The sequence below is a fragment of the Canis lupus genome, chromosome 12, assembly GCF_011100685.1.
Source record: "Canis lupus familiaris isolate Mischka breed German Shepherd chromosome 12, alternate assembly UU_Cfam_GSD_1.0, whole genome shotgun sequence".
In the NCBI taxonomy this organism is placed as follows: Eukaryota; Metazoa; Chordata; class Mammalia; order Carnivora; family Canidae; genus Canis; species Canis lupus.
Genome location: NC_049233.1, coordinates 713892 through 730279, shown reverse-complemented (window position 1 = coordinate 730279; position 16388 = coordinate 713892). Strand labels below are relative to the sequence as shown.

Genomic DNA, 16388 nt, shown 5'->3' with positions numbered 1-16388 from the left:
ATTTCTGCCATCTCCGTGACTACTGCGAAGACTCCTTCACTGCCATAACTTCCAGCTGACAGATGATCCTTTCTGCTCAAGGAGATTCATGTGTTGTCCTCATTGGATTCAGCTGCCTTCTCCTTTTTATAACTCCCCGATATGTTCCCCAACTGAATAATATTGACCCACAGGTAGGGACATCTCTACGCCCCTACTCAGCAGGAAGAAGTTACAGATGAGACCTTCCACCTTCAACCTTAAAGATTTAAGGGTCAAAATTGTTCAAAGGGAAATGATGGAGGAACAGAGGACTAGCTGAGGACAAAGCACACTGACAAGTCCTTGAAACAGGCAGAGGGACCTTCCTCTACAGGCTCAACTGCCTCGATGTTCATACTTTGCTAAGGGTAAAAGGCAATCTTAGCCCCACCCCCAGGACCTTGCAAGTCTACTTTAACATGTAAAAAATCATTTAGAAAGTTCCTTTATCTCTAAACCCCCATGATACATGTTGGCAAACATCCCCCAAGCACATGGCCCACCCATACACATCTGAAGGGTCTCGTGACTCAGGTTTTATTAGCCGGTAATAAGTGACTTTTTCCCAACAATAGCTGGTCCCCCCAAGGTCCTGGAAACCCTGCTTCCAAATTCCTTAGAGACTTACCTAATCCCTAACCACCTCCCAACTCCCAGGTATATAATCAGCCACCCCTCACAGGCCCTGGGGCAGCAGCTCTTCCTGCCCACAGGTCCTGTCCCAGTGCTTTAATAAAATCACCATTTTGCACCCAAAATGTCTCAAGAATTCTTTCTTGGTCGTCGGCTCCAGACCTTACCTATATTCCAAAACTTCGTCACTTGTAAGTCACTAAATGGGACTTGCAGAAAAATCCTTTTCTGGAACTGACTCTACAGGCTTCAGTCACCTTTGCCATTTATCCTCCCACTTCTCCATGCCTGATGCATCAGCATGCTGGCCGGAGCTCTAGCAGTCATCTCAACAGCACTTCAGTGCTGGGAACTCTGCATGAAGAAAACAGATTTTTGTCTGTCCCTTCCCTCAATGAGTTTACAGTCTAGTGGGAAGAGACAGATCATAAACAAACTGCTAGAGAGTATGTCAGAATGTGATAAGGATTAAGGAGGAAAATAAATGAAGAGAGACAAACCAGTCCTAGAGAAGAGGGAGCCAGGTTCCTGCTGCACTATTAGGAGCCCTAATCCCACCGACTGAGCCACCCAGGTGCCCCAAGGTTGATTTTAAATGCAGAAAAATTATCTTTTTAAAGATTTTATTTATTTATTCATGAGAGACACAGAGAGAGTGAGAGAGAGGCAGAGACACAGGCAGAGGGAGAAGCAGGCCCCATGCAGGAGCCCGATGTAGGACTCTCCTGGGACTCTGGGATCATGCCCTGGGCTGAAGGCAGGCATTCAACCACTGAGCCACCCAGGTGTCTCTTAAATGCAGAAAAATTAAACCTCAAAATTGTTTATGTCAGTATTTTTCAGGTTTTGTTACTACAGCTGAATGCCACCCCCCAGCTGATAACGATCCTAAAAGAAGACTGTCTTGGGCCTGCTCAGTAACAATTCCTCAGCTCTTGTCCATATGAAAAGGTTGTTAGCCAGATGACACACAAATACCAAGACAAATAATAGACTGCCAACAAGATAACTACTCCCATCTATGAACATAAACAAAACACTGCTTCAAAAATACAATGATTTTTCCCAGAATTTTTCTGTATATTGAAAGTTTCAGTCGTGGTCCTGAAGTTACTTAACCTTTCTGTGTTGCATTAAATACTAATGTTCATGTGAACAAAAGGTGGAAGGAGGATATACTACGGAAAAAAAGGGAGTGAAGGAGAGAAATGGGGAAGGGAAGCATGAGTGTTTAAAGCAGAGGTTGCAGATTTCACAGCCTGCAGAGCAAAGCAGGAAATGCAAGTGATAAAGCACTCAGGGGTGAGGAAAAAACAAGGCTCTTGCTGTCTCTTTGTTCTCTCACTTTTAAGATGTGGTAAGGAACTGAAATTTTTCTGCTAAAGGAGAAAAAGCTGCTCAAGCTAATGACATTGCTAGTTGATATTTTCCCTCAGCGTCCAGGAGGTCAGGGGACACCAAGTAGACTGGTGACCTGACATGGCCAGTTACCACCCAGTTCCATCAATTGTTATCAGCAATAAATAGTCTCAATTTTTAAAAGCTGGAAGTCTGTATTTTTGGGGTGAAATCTTCTACTTTTTAATGTTGGGAATGAATTCAATATTTTTGGGACACATTTTGGTAAAATTCTGTTAGCAAATTATGTTTCTGCAGTTATCAGGCATCAGGTTGTGAGTTTGTGCCCTCCAAAATGCTGAATGGATGGGCTAAAAAGCAGTTGCAATGGAAAGTGGGAGAAAGGCAAGGAGCTGATAGCAGGTATGGTGAGGGGATGGGAAAGAAGGGCAAAATGGAAGAAAAGACCAAAGATGGTGGGATGGAAAGATAAAAAAACATAGGTAGAAAGAAAAAAATGTTGAAAAATGAGAGCAAGAAGAGACTGGGAGGAAGTGAGGAAGGGAGAAAGAAGGTACCAAAGGTGGGAGAAGAATGTGTGAAAGGGGAGGAGATTAGGGGGGCTGCTATAGGCAGGGGTGGGGGTTTGGAATCTCTCCACAGAGACAAAGGAATATGCCCACACCACAGGGAGAAGGACAAGGTGAAAGGGAAGCCCAGTTTCCCAGCCTCTGGCCATCACTTTCTTTTGATAGTCAAATTGAAAGAGGACTTCAACTACTTCATTTTGACTTCAGACTTAAGTTCTCCTTTCCAGTGTCTCTCTTAACTCAGACGGCAGACCTCCAGGGAAAAGCTGTGGATTGGAACTACCTCCTCAAGCTGCAGCGCTGCTCTGAGCCAGCAAGACCCCATGTGATTGGCCCTAAGGCAATGGGGCCCCTGACCTGTGCTGCCTGCCTGCCCATACCTACCAACCTTCGCTCCGTGTTTTCCCTGTATAAACCTAGAGCCTTTTTCAGCACCTTGGAAACAATCTTTTCGATGTTAATCACTCTACTGCCTTCAGATGCTGGCCTCACGGCAACGAATTCCTCTCTTGTTTCACCACCACTCAGGTCTCTGCCTTTGGATTTTGTCAGTGGCAAGCAGCTGAACCTTGTCTGTTTGGGATCCTCGGAACTAGGTGCTCTTGCACCCATGACCCCAGTTACAAAATAACTCAGACCCCCACTTTTCTACAGCTGTAGAAAGTTTAGGACCCTGGCCCAGGAAGTGCTACCTGGGTCAGTCAATACCCCCAGTTAATACCCAAGGTCAATATCACCTCTGGCCTCTTCCTCTCATCACTCATCACTTCCTGTAGGCATCCAGCCTCTTCAGCCCCTCATTTCCTTTATAAACTAACACTGGGCTAAGAGTCAGCTCAGCTTCAGCAGAGGCTTGAACCACGGATGGGCCAGTTAAGAAGGAAGATTGATGGGACGCCTGGGTGGCTCAGTGGTTAATGTTAGGTTTTTTAGTAACTAAATGGAAATGAGACCGCCAAGGCAAGCGAGGGTCCAAGAACAGATTTTATTGCAGGCACCCTCGGGCGAGGTTCCACGACTCACGGGGGAAAGAGAGTGAGTCTGGGAAGTCGCACCAGGACAAGGTGGTCGGGGGTTTACATAACGTTGTAAGGCAGAACGGTTTCCTATTGGTCGGCTCATATGCAAAGGAAGGCTTGCAATCCAACCGGTCAGAGTGACCCTCACTATGCAAAGGAAGGATTGCAATTCGACCAGCCAAAGGTGACTAACTCCTCTGGGGTTTGAAGGGCATTGGGTTCGGTTGGGGAAGTCCAAAGGGGAGGTGTAAGGGTCTGCTCAAGCTGTCAGTAGGTCATTGGCCCATTGGCGTCCCAAGTGGAGGTGGTGACAGGAACCTCAGCCATTTTGGAGTATCCGCCATCTTGAGGAGTTTCCCTTCCCGCCTGGCCCCAACAGTTAAGCCCCTGTCTTTGGCTCAGGGCGTGATCCCAGATCTGGGATCGAATCCCACATCGGGCTCCCTGCAGGGAGCCTGCTTCTCCCTCTGCTTGTGTCTCTGCCTCTCTCTGTGGGTCTCTCATGAATGAATAAATAAATAAATAAATAAAACCTTAAAAAAAAAAAAAAAAGAAGGAAGATTGATTACAGGACACCTGGGTGGTTCAGTTGGTTAAGCATCTGTCTTCAGCTCAGGTAATGATCCTGGAGTCCTGGGATCAAGCAGGGGCTCCCTGCTCAGTGAGGAGTCTGCTCCTCCCTCTGCCTCCCGCCCCACTTGTTCTCTCAAGTAAATAAATTAAAAAAAAAATTTTTAAAGAAGGGGAATTACAGGGGCACCTGGGAGTTTTAATTTTGGCTCAGGTCATGATCTCAGGGTCATGGGATCAAGTATCAGGCTCCACACTCAGTATGGAGTCTGCTTAAGATTCTCTCCCTCTCTTCCCCTTCTCACCACCCTTTATGCAAATACTCTCTCTCTCAAAAAAAGGGGGAAAAAGGTGTGTGTGGGGGGTGGTTACAGCCCAGAACAGGGACACAGTAGAACTCTGTATCAAAGGTGACTGTTCCTAAAATGATTTCTGACTCAGGGGACCCATTCTGGACATTTCTTACCTCTCTGCTCAAGGAAGACACCCTTTCTTTTCATTGTGCTCAGCAATGGAACACCTCTTTGATTAGCCTCTCAGTTCAAACTCTGCCTTAATTTCATGAAATTAAAGGATACATTACAGAGTTTTGTCTTACAAAAAAGCAACATCCCCCAAATAAATGATTCCATCATACCCTAAAGCAATAACGAATGAAGGAAGGACAGGAAGAAGGAAGGAAGGGAGGGAGGAAGACGAAGGAAGGAAGGAAGGAAGGAAGGAAGGAAGGAAGGAAGGAAGGAAGGAAGGAAGGAAGGAAGATGGGAGGGAGGAAAAGAAGGGCGGACGCTAGGAAAAGAAAAAGGAAAGGAGGGATCCCTGGGTGGCGCAGCGGTTTGGCGCCTGCCTTTGGCCCAGGGCGCGATCCTGGAGACCCAGGATCGAATCCCACATCGGACTCCCGGTACATGGAGCCTGCTTCTCCCTCTGCCTGTGTCTCTGCCTCTCTCTCTCTCTCACTGTGTGCCTATCATAAATTACAAAAAAAAAAAAAAAATCAAAAAAAATTAAAAGAAAAAGGAAAGGAAAAGAAGAATAGCCCGCTGGTAGGAGTTGCAGTACTAGAGCAGAAAGAAGAGACAGAAGAGAGAGGCAGAGAAGGCAGAGCGGGTTTGGAGCTGATATGGAGGTAGGGCTGCTGGTCAGGCCCTAGAAGGGCTGTGAATCGGGCAAGTTACTGTCATCATCCTCAAGGAAAGAGCAGTTTCCTCCTGTCTGCCAGGCGACAATGTCCCATTAGCACTCCAGCTCTCCTCAAGGCCTATACAGATCATTTCTTTGTTTGTTTGTTCAAGGTTTTGTTTATTTATTCATGAGACACAGAGAGAGAGAGGCAGAGAGGCAGGCAGAGGGAGAAGCAGGCTCCATGCAGGGAGCCCAACGTGGGACCTGATCCCGGGACCCCAGGATCACGCCCTGAGCAGAAGGCAGACACTCAACCACTGAGCCACCTAGGTGCCCCAGAACATTTCTTTCTTTTTTTTCTTTTTTTTAAAGATTTATTTATTTGAGAGAGAGCATGTGCAGGTAGCATGAGCAGGAGGGGCAGAGAGAAAGGGAGAAAGAATCCCAAGCATACTTTGAGCTGAGCCCAGAGCCTGATGTAGGGCTCGATCTCATGATCCTGAGATCCCCACCTGAGCTGAAACCAGGAGTCGGATGCTCAACCAACTGTGCCACCCAGGTACCCCTCTTTTTTTGTTTTAATGGATCTATTATTTAATTAGGTTCTTTGTAAGAAATTTAGAACAGCAATTTGTGAGGATAAACTCCATTTATAAGAGGAAACAGAGCAGAGAGAGCTGTGAAGCTGAGAAACAGCTATGATTTTTGGCAGAATTCATTGTCCATGGCTTTCTGATCAGTCTTGTGCTGTTCTAATTTCATATTTCTCTTTTTCTGTGAAGAACTCGCCTTCCTAGCGTCTGGATTCATACTGCTTCTTCTTCTTGAAGCAAGCATCCATGAGATGTTTTGGTGGAGGTGGCAATGGCAAATTTCTGGTGTGTTCTACGCAGAGGATTGAGGGCCAGAAGCCTGGTCACAAGTAGCAAGCCACTGCTCAGCTGCTTCAGGAAAACCACCGTCTTGCCTCTGTGGTGCCCACTGAGGATGATAAAAGGGTTCCAGGAGTGACATTAGCTGGCAGGTTTTTCACAAGCTGACTGAAAGGTTTTCTTTTTTTCTTTTTTAAGATTTATTTTTTATTTTTATTCATGAGAGGCACAGAATGAGAGAGAGAGGCAGAGACACAGGCAGAGGGAGAAGCAGGCTCCACACAGGGAGCCAGACGTGGGACTGGATCCCAGGTCTCCAGGATCAGGCCCTGGGCGGAAGGCGGCACTAAACTGCTGAGCCACCCGGGCTGCCCAGGTTTTCTTTTTTGCTGAAGCTCAACAGTGCTTTGTTTTGTTTTGTTTTGTTTTTTAAAGATTTTATTTATTTATTCACGAGAGACACACAGAGAGAGGCAGAGACACAGGCAGAGAGAGAAGCAGGCTCCCTGCAGGGAGCCGGGGTTAAGCCCTGAGCCTAAGGCGGACGCTAAACCACCCAGCCACCCGGGCTGCCCCTCCCCCCCTTTAAAGATTTTATTTATTTATTCATGAGGGGGGGGGCAGAGACACAGGCAGAGGGAGAAGCTCAACAGCTTTTGAGGCACATCTTCAGTAGGATAATACATAGCATTTTGCAAAGTTTAACCATTTGGGTACCACCATTCTTGTCACCACTAACTGGTTTTTTGGCAGTAGCAAGAACCTTCTCCTTTTTCCTTTCAACCCTGGATTTAGCTGCTGAATACTTCCTCTTGTACATAGCCCTTCTGGAATACTCACTCGATGGGGAATACCTGCCAATTCCTCTGACTAGAACAGGGTATCAGCTACAGTAGGGCTTCCCCTTCTTTGTCATTTTAGCCTTGAGGTCACCCTTCTTAACCTTGCCACCAGCATCAGCCTTCTTGACTTCAGGTTTCTTTTTAGTATCCAGCTCCTCCACTTTTTTACCCACCATCTTGCAATATGGAAAAGAGCCATATCCTATTTTCCTTACTCATCTGTGTAGTCTCAGAGAAAATACCTCCCTGAAGGTAACTTGGGTGTTTCTCTGTTCTTTGAGACCTCAAGGAGCTGCATACCTTTTTCACCTTAGCTTCTTTGTAGAATAGTCAGGGTTTGTGTTTGTGTGTTTTGTTTCCCAGTTGAAACGACAGTTGAGGATGTTTGAATATGGAATAAAAATGTTCAAAATTTGAAGGATGGAAGAAGAGGTCCATATTCTGCTGCACAGAGGAGAGCTCTGTTCACTCCTGGTCCCAGTCCAGGTCATTTCCTCATGATCAAGCTCGTAAAAAATTGAAATCCTGCTTGCCATGCAATTGATATTTTTTTCTGTGCTCCTAAACAACAGCAACATGGGCCTCTCCCAGCCACCAGCACCCTCAGGCCCTACCATCTTACCTCCTCTACTCCTGCCCCTTCTTCTCCAATACATATTCCTTTTCCCCCTCCTTTTTCATCTATTCAATCATCCAGCAGATATGTAATGAATATCTGCAATGTGCCAGACACTGTGGTGGCCACAGAATAAAAGATGGCCACCATGGGGGCCCTCCCAACCACAGAGCCTTACAGCCCAACATGAGGCCTACAGGTCTAGAGCCAACCACACTCCCCACATCTGAGCTCAGTGGATCTGAGCAGTAAAGGGAGATGAGGTTAGTCCTCAGTTTGAAAAGGAAATAGAACTATAGGGCATTATGAAACTAATCATGGAGGCCACAGACATAGGAGCGTTGAGCCTGGAATTCAATGTCATACAGATCAAAATCCTATTACTTACCAACTGTGTGACCTTAACTCTGAGCCTCTTTTCCCTTCTGGCAGTAACAACCTAAGCCAACTAACAGGTCAAGATTGATGATTTACCCCATTTAGCAGAGTACCTGGCAATTGGCTGTAGACAATAGCAAGGGGAAACTGGTATTAATGATGCGGAGCTGCCCTGGATATGTGAGCACAGAGGAAGAAAGGTTCCAGCTTCTGTATTCCATCCCTCCCTTTTGCTGCCTGCCCACTTCTCTTCCCTCTGTCACCAATCTTCCGCAGTCAGAAACCTGGCACTTCCTAATATAGAAAACAAGAGCAGGAGGTATGTGGGAACAGGAAACATGAATCATTAACAACAACTGAGCTCCCCAGTGCTCTGAGTGAGCACCCTCACCCTGCCCCCAGAAAGCCACTTTCTACCCACCCCTACCCTCAGCCCCAAGCAGAGCTGCCTCTGCAGGACCTGCTCCAGCTTGAATCACTCTCTTTAGGCCACTCTTCCTAAAGCCTGAAAGGCCATAACTCCCTTGAGCTGCTGGATAAACACTGCACAGAAATCACAAAGAGTCCAGGAAAGAAAAACAGGCAACAAAACGGAACAAGTGCAGAGAGTTGAATAGGTGTTTATTTTGATCCATGTCCAGTTCTGGCAAACCTGGAAAAGAATACAATGTCCAGGAGAAGGCAAGCTGAAGGGAGGTTGGGAAGAGAGCTAATAATATCAAATTTGAGACTCTATAAAAAAATAATAATTTGATCTATTTATCATATCATACAAAAGGATAACTTCTACATAGGATTTTTTTTTTTTAATTGAAACTATAGTGGGGCATCTGGTGGCTCAGTTGGTCAAGGTCCGAATCTTGGTTTCAGCTAAGGTCATGATTTTAGGGTGGTAAGAGCTCCCCCTCAGTGGGGAGTCTGCTTCCCCTCACCCTTTCCCTCTGCCCCTCCCCACTGTTCGCACTCTCTCTCTCTCAAATAAATAAATAAATCTTGTTTTTTTAATCTTAAAAAAATCTCTTTAAAAAAGTCTTTAAAAAAAACCCTATAAAAGTACCAAAGGAAAAAAATGGCAGAATTTCTGTATAACTTGAGAGTAGAAAAGACTTTCATAACTATAGCTAAAAATCCACCTTCAATTGAAGAAGATTGATAAATTTAACTACATAAGAATTTAAAAGCAAGCACTTTTTTTTTTTAAGATTTTTTATTTTATTTATTCATACAGACACACACACAGAGAGGCAGAGACAGACACAGGCAGAGGGGGAAGCAGGCTCCATGCAGGGAGCCCGAGGTGGGTCTCGATCCCGATCCCGGGGTCTCCATGATCACGCCCTGGGCTGCAGGAAGTGCTAAACCCCTGCGCCACCAGGGCTGCCCAGCAAAAACCTTTTTAAGGAAAACATTACCATAAGCACAGTAAAATAACAAACATGTCACAGACAAATGGGTAACATTCCTAATATATAAAGAACTTCTGAGATTAGAGGGAAAAGAATCAACAACTTTAATGGGAGCAGAATAGGCCACCCCAAAATGTACCACTTTGGCATGTGAATTATTTTGACCTGAAGGCAATCGATACCCGGTAGACTCAGAAAAAGCTTTTTACCTCTCCCTCAACTGCCTAAAAGAACTTAGATGAGGGTCAAGAACCATAAAGAGAGCTAACCATTGATAACTTTTTTGTTCAAGTAATATCTACACCCAATGTGGGGCTCAAACTCACAACCCCAAGATGGAGAATCATGTGCTCTACCTACTGAGCCAGCCAGGTATCCTGAAACTTTTTATCTTGAAATTTTAACTGCTTGGTAGGGCAAACACATGACTACAAAATATCCGCTCTTTTTATCTTCCTATGAATTGCCCCCTTCCCTTTGAAGCCCTAGGTCCCCAACTAATTCCTTAGCTTAGGCCAACGTGTAAGCTTCAGTTGCCTATCTTGAAGTATCATGTTTTTATGGGGCTCTTGTGTGTACAAAATTCGTTTTTCGGGACCCCTGGGTGGCTCAGCGGTTGTCGTTTGCCTTTGGCTCAGGGCATCATCCTGGGTTCAGGGATCGAGTCCCACATCGGGTTCCCTGTGAAGAGCCTGTTTCTCCCTCTGCCTATGTCTCTGCCTCTGTGTGTGTGTGTGTGTCTCTCTCATGAATAAATAAAACCTTTAAAAAAAAAACTTTTGGGCATCCCTGAGTGGCGCAGCGGTTTGGCACCTGCCTTTGGCCCAGGGCGCGATCCTGGAGACCTGGGATCGAGTCCCACGTCGGGCTCCCGGTGCATGGAGCCTGCTTCTCCCTCTGCCTGTGTCTCTGCCTCTCTCTCTCTGTCTGTGACTATCATAAATAGATAAAAATTAAAAAAAAAAAAAACTTTTGTTTTTCTTCTTTAATCTATGTCAAATTAATTAATAGACCGCCAAACTCAATTTAATTGGCAAACTACAAACTCAATTTAAAAATTACAAGAACAGGGCAGCCCTGGTGGCCGAGCGGTTTAGTGCCGCCTTCGGCTGGGGCGTGATCCTGGAGACCCGGGATCGGACTTGGGCTCCCTGCGTGGAGCCTGCTTCTCCCTCTGCCTCTCTCTGTGTGTCTCTCATGAATAAATAAATATAATCTTAAAAAAAAATGACAAGAATAGGGGCATCTGGATGGCTCAGCAGTTTGGCGTCTGGATGGCTCAGTTGGTTAAGCATCCGCCTGACTTTTTGGTTTCAGCTTGGGTCACGATCTCCTGGATCCTGGGATTGAGCTCCCCATGGGGCTCCGTGCTCAGCAGGGAGTCTGCTGGAGATTCTCTCCTTCTGCCCCTCCCCTCACTCACGTGCATGTGTGCTCACTCACTCACTCACTCACGCTCTCTCTCTCTCAAACAAATGGATAAGTCTCTGGGGAAAAAAATTGCAAGAACAGGGCACCTGTCAGGTGCCCTGCTCAGTGGGAAGTCTGCTTCTCCCTCACCTTCTCCCTCTGCTCCCCACCCCCCCACCCCCGCTCATGCTCTCTGTCTCAAATAAATAAAAAATTTTTTTTTAAAAAGGCTTTCCCATGGGAATCCCTGGGTGGCTCAGTGGTTTGGCGCCTGCCTTCTGCCCAGGGCGTGATCCTGGAGTCCCAGAATCGAGTTCCACGTTGGGCTTCCTGCATGGAGCCTGCTTCTCCTCTACCTGTGTCTCTGCCTCTCTCTATCTGTGTCTCTCATGAATAAATAAATAAAATCTTTTTTAAAAATAATAAAAAAGGCTTTCCCTAAAAAGGAAAGAAAAATAAAATATCTGCACAGTGAGTTAGTGGTATAATCACAAAGAGAACTATTTCAAACAACTTTATTTTTATTTTTTTTAAGATTTTATTTATTTATTCACGAGAGACATACAGAGAGAGAGGCAGTGGGCAGAGACACAGGTAGAGGGAGAAGCAGACTCCATATAGGTAGCCGGACATGGGACTTGATCCCGGGACTCAGGATCACGTCCTGGGCAGAAGGTAGGCGCCAAACTGCTGAGCCACCCAGGGATCCCCTCAAAAAACTTTAAACACTAACTTGACTGTATCTACCTAGTGAGATATAACTTAAGGACAAAAAGAATTGAAAAGTGTTTTTCATTTTTATATTAATTGATTAATCAATTAATGATGATAATATGAAGAGATAATGCCAATGTTGGTGTGTTTGGGAACTGAGATATTTGGTTGGGAGGAAGAGCAGATGTAAGATGAAGTCATGTAAAATAGTGGGAGTGTCTATTTGAATTAAAAGTGTTAGTAGAGAGAATCCCTGGGTGGCTCAGTGGTTTAGCACCTGCCTTTGGCCCAGGGTGTGATCCTGGAGTCCCAGAATTGAGTCCCACATCAGGCTCCTTGCATGGAGCCTGCTTCTCCCTCTGCCTGTGTCTCTGCCCACTGCCTCTCTCTCTGTGTGTCTCTCGTGAATAAATAAACAAAATATTTTTTTTAAAGTGTTAGTAGAAACAAAGAATGACTTTAAGTGAAAACATGTATGTGTGTATTTCCTATCCACCAGAAGGCCCTATAAAAAAAAGATCAACCTAAAGCAATGAATATCCCTATTACCCTGACTGTGATCTCTAATTGCAATTTCCCATCAATGGAAAGAAATGCTTGGTTCTGAGACTGGAGAAGGAAATGTACAAGATGTACTTGGATGTCTCGTCATAACAAAAAACTCAGGAAGCTATCAAAGTATCTTAGGAATATATCAAAGGGAGGTGAGGAGACTCCCACTTGCCAAAGATGGGACAATTCAAGCATTCATAAGAATAATAATTGCAATGAGCTGTAATAAACTGAGCTATATCAAATATATTCAAACCTATGACTTCATAATGATTTTTTTAGTTGCTCACATTTAGAGAGTTGTAGGTAGCCAACTCACTAATTTGAAAACTGGTCATAAAAAGAAATGAAAATTTCCTGCCTTTCCTACAGGAACCATACCTGACTACATGGTTGATGAGGAAATTTCTCTTACAGAAGTAGTCCAGCTAGTAAATGAAGAACAGAATGATAGAATTCCAATATCACCATTTTGCATCCCCTAAGAAAATCATGCATTAGTCAATGCCTCATAACCAAAAGAGAGACAAGCTGACATTATGCACCTTCTGTTGGAAGTTCACATTCTCCGAGGAGTCCTATAAGATAAGCCAAACATAGACTGAGGGAAATTCTACAGGACAAAAACAAAACAAAACAAACAAAGAAAGAAACAACAACAACACAGTTTCTTCAACAAATATATTTCAAGGGGGAAAATGGAATCGGTAAGAGAACTTATACATTAAAAAAAAAACATAAAAATACCAACCATAATGTATGGACTTTATTTCAATTCTGATTCAAGAAACATAAACTCATTTTAAAAATAGGACATTTGGGGGAGTCTGGAAGAAAAAACTTTGAGGCTCTAAGGAGCCTCTAAGGAGTTCTAGGCTGTTTTCCCACTGGTCTGAGCCTAGGCATTGCTGCTGTTGTAAGCAAAGACCACTTGAGAGCCCAGAACTAGAGTTGGAACAGCTCCTTCTAAATGGCTCTGTACTATCAGAGGAAGAGTCTAAATAGCAAGACCACCTCTCTCATTCCCTTTCACCCCCCATTCTCCCTTCCTCCCACATAAAAACATTCAACTTTCAGCATGAGGATCCAGCAGGAGGTTTTCTTGAGGTGGCTCTCATTCAGTTTCTTGCCCATCTGGACCACAAGTTATGGCATCATTCAGGATGTCCCAGATGAACAAGGTCTGATTGTGTGAGGGAGCTGTTATCCCTGATCACATATGAGCCTAATTTAGAAAGGGAGGTAGTTGGCATACTCCATCAATACCTCTACCAGCAACCCCACGGACTGGAATAACTATAAACTATGGAATATAGGATTCCATCTCAAAAAAAGGTAAAAACCTGCCCCTAGGGCCTGAATATTCTTAAGTCAGAAACCTGGGAATTAGCCATTATTCCCATCTATTTCTACATCTACTCACTGCTCTTAGCTCTTCAACCATAGATCTGAGATATGATTATTTCATGATAGAGAAGAATTTAAGATAAAAGAACCCAAGGAAGGGCAAGAAATGAACAAGTCAGGAAGTGTTGCCAGCACATGAAGCCAAGGGAGCTGAAGCTGCTAGGCAGAAAACAATATTATTATTATTATTTTAAAGATTTTATTTATTTATTCATGAGAGACACAAAGAGAGTGAGAGAGGCAGAGACACAGGCAGAGGGAGAAGCAGGCTCCATGCAGGGAGCCTGACATGGGACTCGATCCCGGATCAGGCCCTGGGCTGAAGGTGGCACTAAACCGCTGAGCCACCCAGGCTGCCCAGAAAACAATATTAATAATAATTTCACATTTATTGAGCTCCTATTACCTGCCAGGTAATGGGCTAGGTCCTTTTCATGCATCATCCCATTTGATACTCTCAGCAACCTATTAAGTAATGCCCTCAATCTTTTCTCAAAGGCAACTTCTCTCCCTCTTCTCAAGAATGCATCTCTTACCTATTTCCTATTTTAAATACCTAGCAGTTATACATAATATCTGAAGTTTTCATATTATTTATAGCAGATATGCCTAGACCTGTGGGAGGTCTATAGTCATTGGAGGGCCAAAGACCTCCATAACACAGTCAACAAAACATCTTCCACCTAACGTTTGAGCAGAGACCCATCTAAAGAAACCTGTCATCTTTACAAAAGATGCCTAGAAGATGCCATGCTTCTCTACTCAGGGCTATGTGTGTGATATGACCCATGACCGGCCATTATTCCTTCACAGTGTCTCATCTGGCCATTATGATTTTGGATCCTTGTCCAGGAAGTAGAGCAAGCAAAGCATGACCACATCTCTAAACAAAGGCATGTTGGACCTCTTACAATTTTATAATGAATGAGTAATGGTGAAAGTTGAGTGCATTTACTTGTAAGAAGTCACAATGTAATTGGTGATTATAGAGCAACTGTATTTTTTCCATCATTTCCTAACAAGAGTCATGCCTCGGAAATTCAATAATGGCCTAATGATAATGACAGAAAAGGAGGAGGAATTGACACATGAGGCAAAGAAGCAAACTATGTCATGTGAGATCTGTCTGACCCCAGGAAAAGAACAACATTTGAACTATATGTCCATTACTTTAGCCCCCCCAAAACACAAAAATAATCAACCATGGGGCTTAACTCTGTAGCTACAACTAATCATATCAAGAATTACTGCAGTGGAACAATGAACCGGTGATGGGGTACACGGCTTCATTACTGTTTGTGTCTTCTTGATATGGATACTCAGTACAGATGACATCTATAAATTTTACATTTGGGTTGCTTCAATTGTCTGTGAAGACCCTACTGAGGCATAGCAAGAATGGTGCTGCCCAGTTGGGTCTGGTTGGGTGAGGAGAGCTGACCACTCAGCTTCAGGAAGCAGTTTTGTGTTTCTCAGCAGATAGTCCAGTAGCCAGAGATCTATGGAAGGGAAAAAATGTTTTTAACTTTATTTCTTTGTAAAAATTGCCCAGAAAGAAAGCCAGTCATTGACACTGGTAATTGAAGTATAAAAATGTGAAGAGTTCCAAGAAAATAATGGTTTTTAGGAATTGTATATTGAAGTAAAGACAGGCATTTTGATCTTGGTGGCAGTTCAGCTTTATTAGTCCTCAATAAATCCAGATATTTGAAAAGAGACTTGAGAAATTTCAGGAAATATTTTCAGGCAGCTCAAAAGTTTCTTACAGAGCAAGATACAAAACTTAAGTGAAAGTAGGAACAGCAGTTAATTCCTAGTAAGAGAGTATAAACAGGAAACAGCAACCTCTCAACAGAAATGTAATTAAGAAAGGTCTGGAAAAATCTGGATAAGTATTTATGTATCATATAATTTAGAGATATGCAAAGATTCTGGTGCCTCTTGTAAAGGTCAAAAGGATCTGCTGTCCTTTCTGCAAACATGGCACTGGGTGATGGCACATCAATCCCCCTTTAATTTTAGTAGCCCTCATCCAGAACTTGCTACAAACCACTTTTGAAGGTTAAAAATTTCTGACCTCCCTAGAATAAGATTGTCTAGAGGGAAAGAAGGTTGGTAAAAAGCTGCCAGCACGCCAAGTATATAGGCCCCTCCCCAAAAGGAAAGGCTTCTGATTCACCTTCCAAAGGCTCATCCTCTCTCTACATAGATATTATCACTGTGTACACACCCTCTCCTCCCTTTCTACTTCATTTATTAGTCTACTCTCATCTATCAAATCCAGATTTATGGTGTTTATGTCTTTTCTTTTAACTACCGAAGTCCTTTTGGATATAAGCTTGATGTACATGAATAATAAGAGTAACTACCAAGTATTATAGCTATTAATTATATTAATAGTTATAATATAAGCTATAGTTACACTATATATAATACTATACTATTTAAGATAGATATAGTTTTATTGCAGTAATAGTTATAGTATGAATGTTACAATACACTATCACATTCCAGTTTATATACATTGTCTTTTATCCTTACAATGCTGGGAGATAGAATCTACAGAAACATGGCACAGGAAATGTAATTTGCTCAGATTCTCATAGTATGGGGGCAGCCCGGGGGGTTCAGCGGTTTAGCGCCGCCTTCCGCCCAGGGCCTGATCCTGGAGACCCGGGAGGGAGTCCCGCGTCAGGCTCTCTGCATGGAGCCTGCTTCTCCCTCTGCCTGTGTCTCTGCTTCTCTCTCTCCTCTCTGTGTATTCTCAGAAATAAATAAATAAAATCTTAAAAAAAAAAAAGATTCTCATAGTATGTGGTAGATTCAGGGTTCAAACGCAAGTGGGAAGGAATCTGTTTCAGGGCTTGTTCTATAGTAAGCTGCCTCTAATGGGGC

At 43.8% G+C, this 16388-nt stretch overlaps 1 long non-coding RNA gene and 1 pseudogene across 2 annotated transcripts in view; both read right to left on the bottom strand.

Moving 5' to 3' along the window:
- Positions 1–5992: 5992 nt before the first annotated feature.
- On the bottom strand, positions 5993–7186 carry LOC100684529 (annotated as a pseudogene).
- Positions 7187–12753: 5567 nt separating this feature from the next.
- Positions 12754–16388, bottom strand: part of LOC102157048 — a 30407-nt gene continuing 26772 nt past the window's right edge. For both annotated transcript variants that reach the window (XR_005367517.1, XR_005367516.1), the window contains exon 5: positions 12754–14992. This is a non-coding gene — a long non-coding RNA (uncharacterized LOC102157048). The remainder of the gene's footprint in view (positions 14993–16388) is intronic.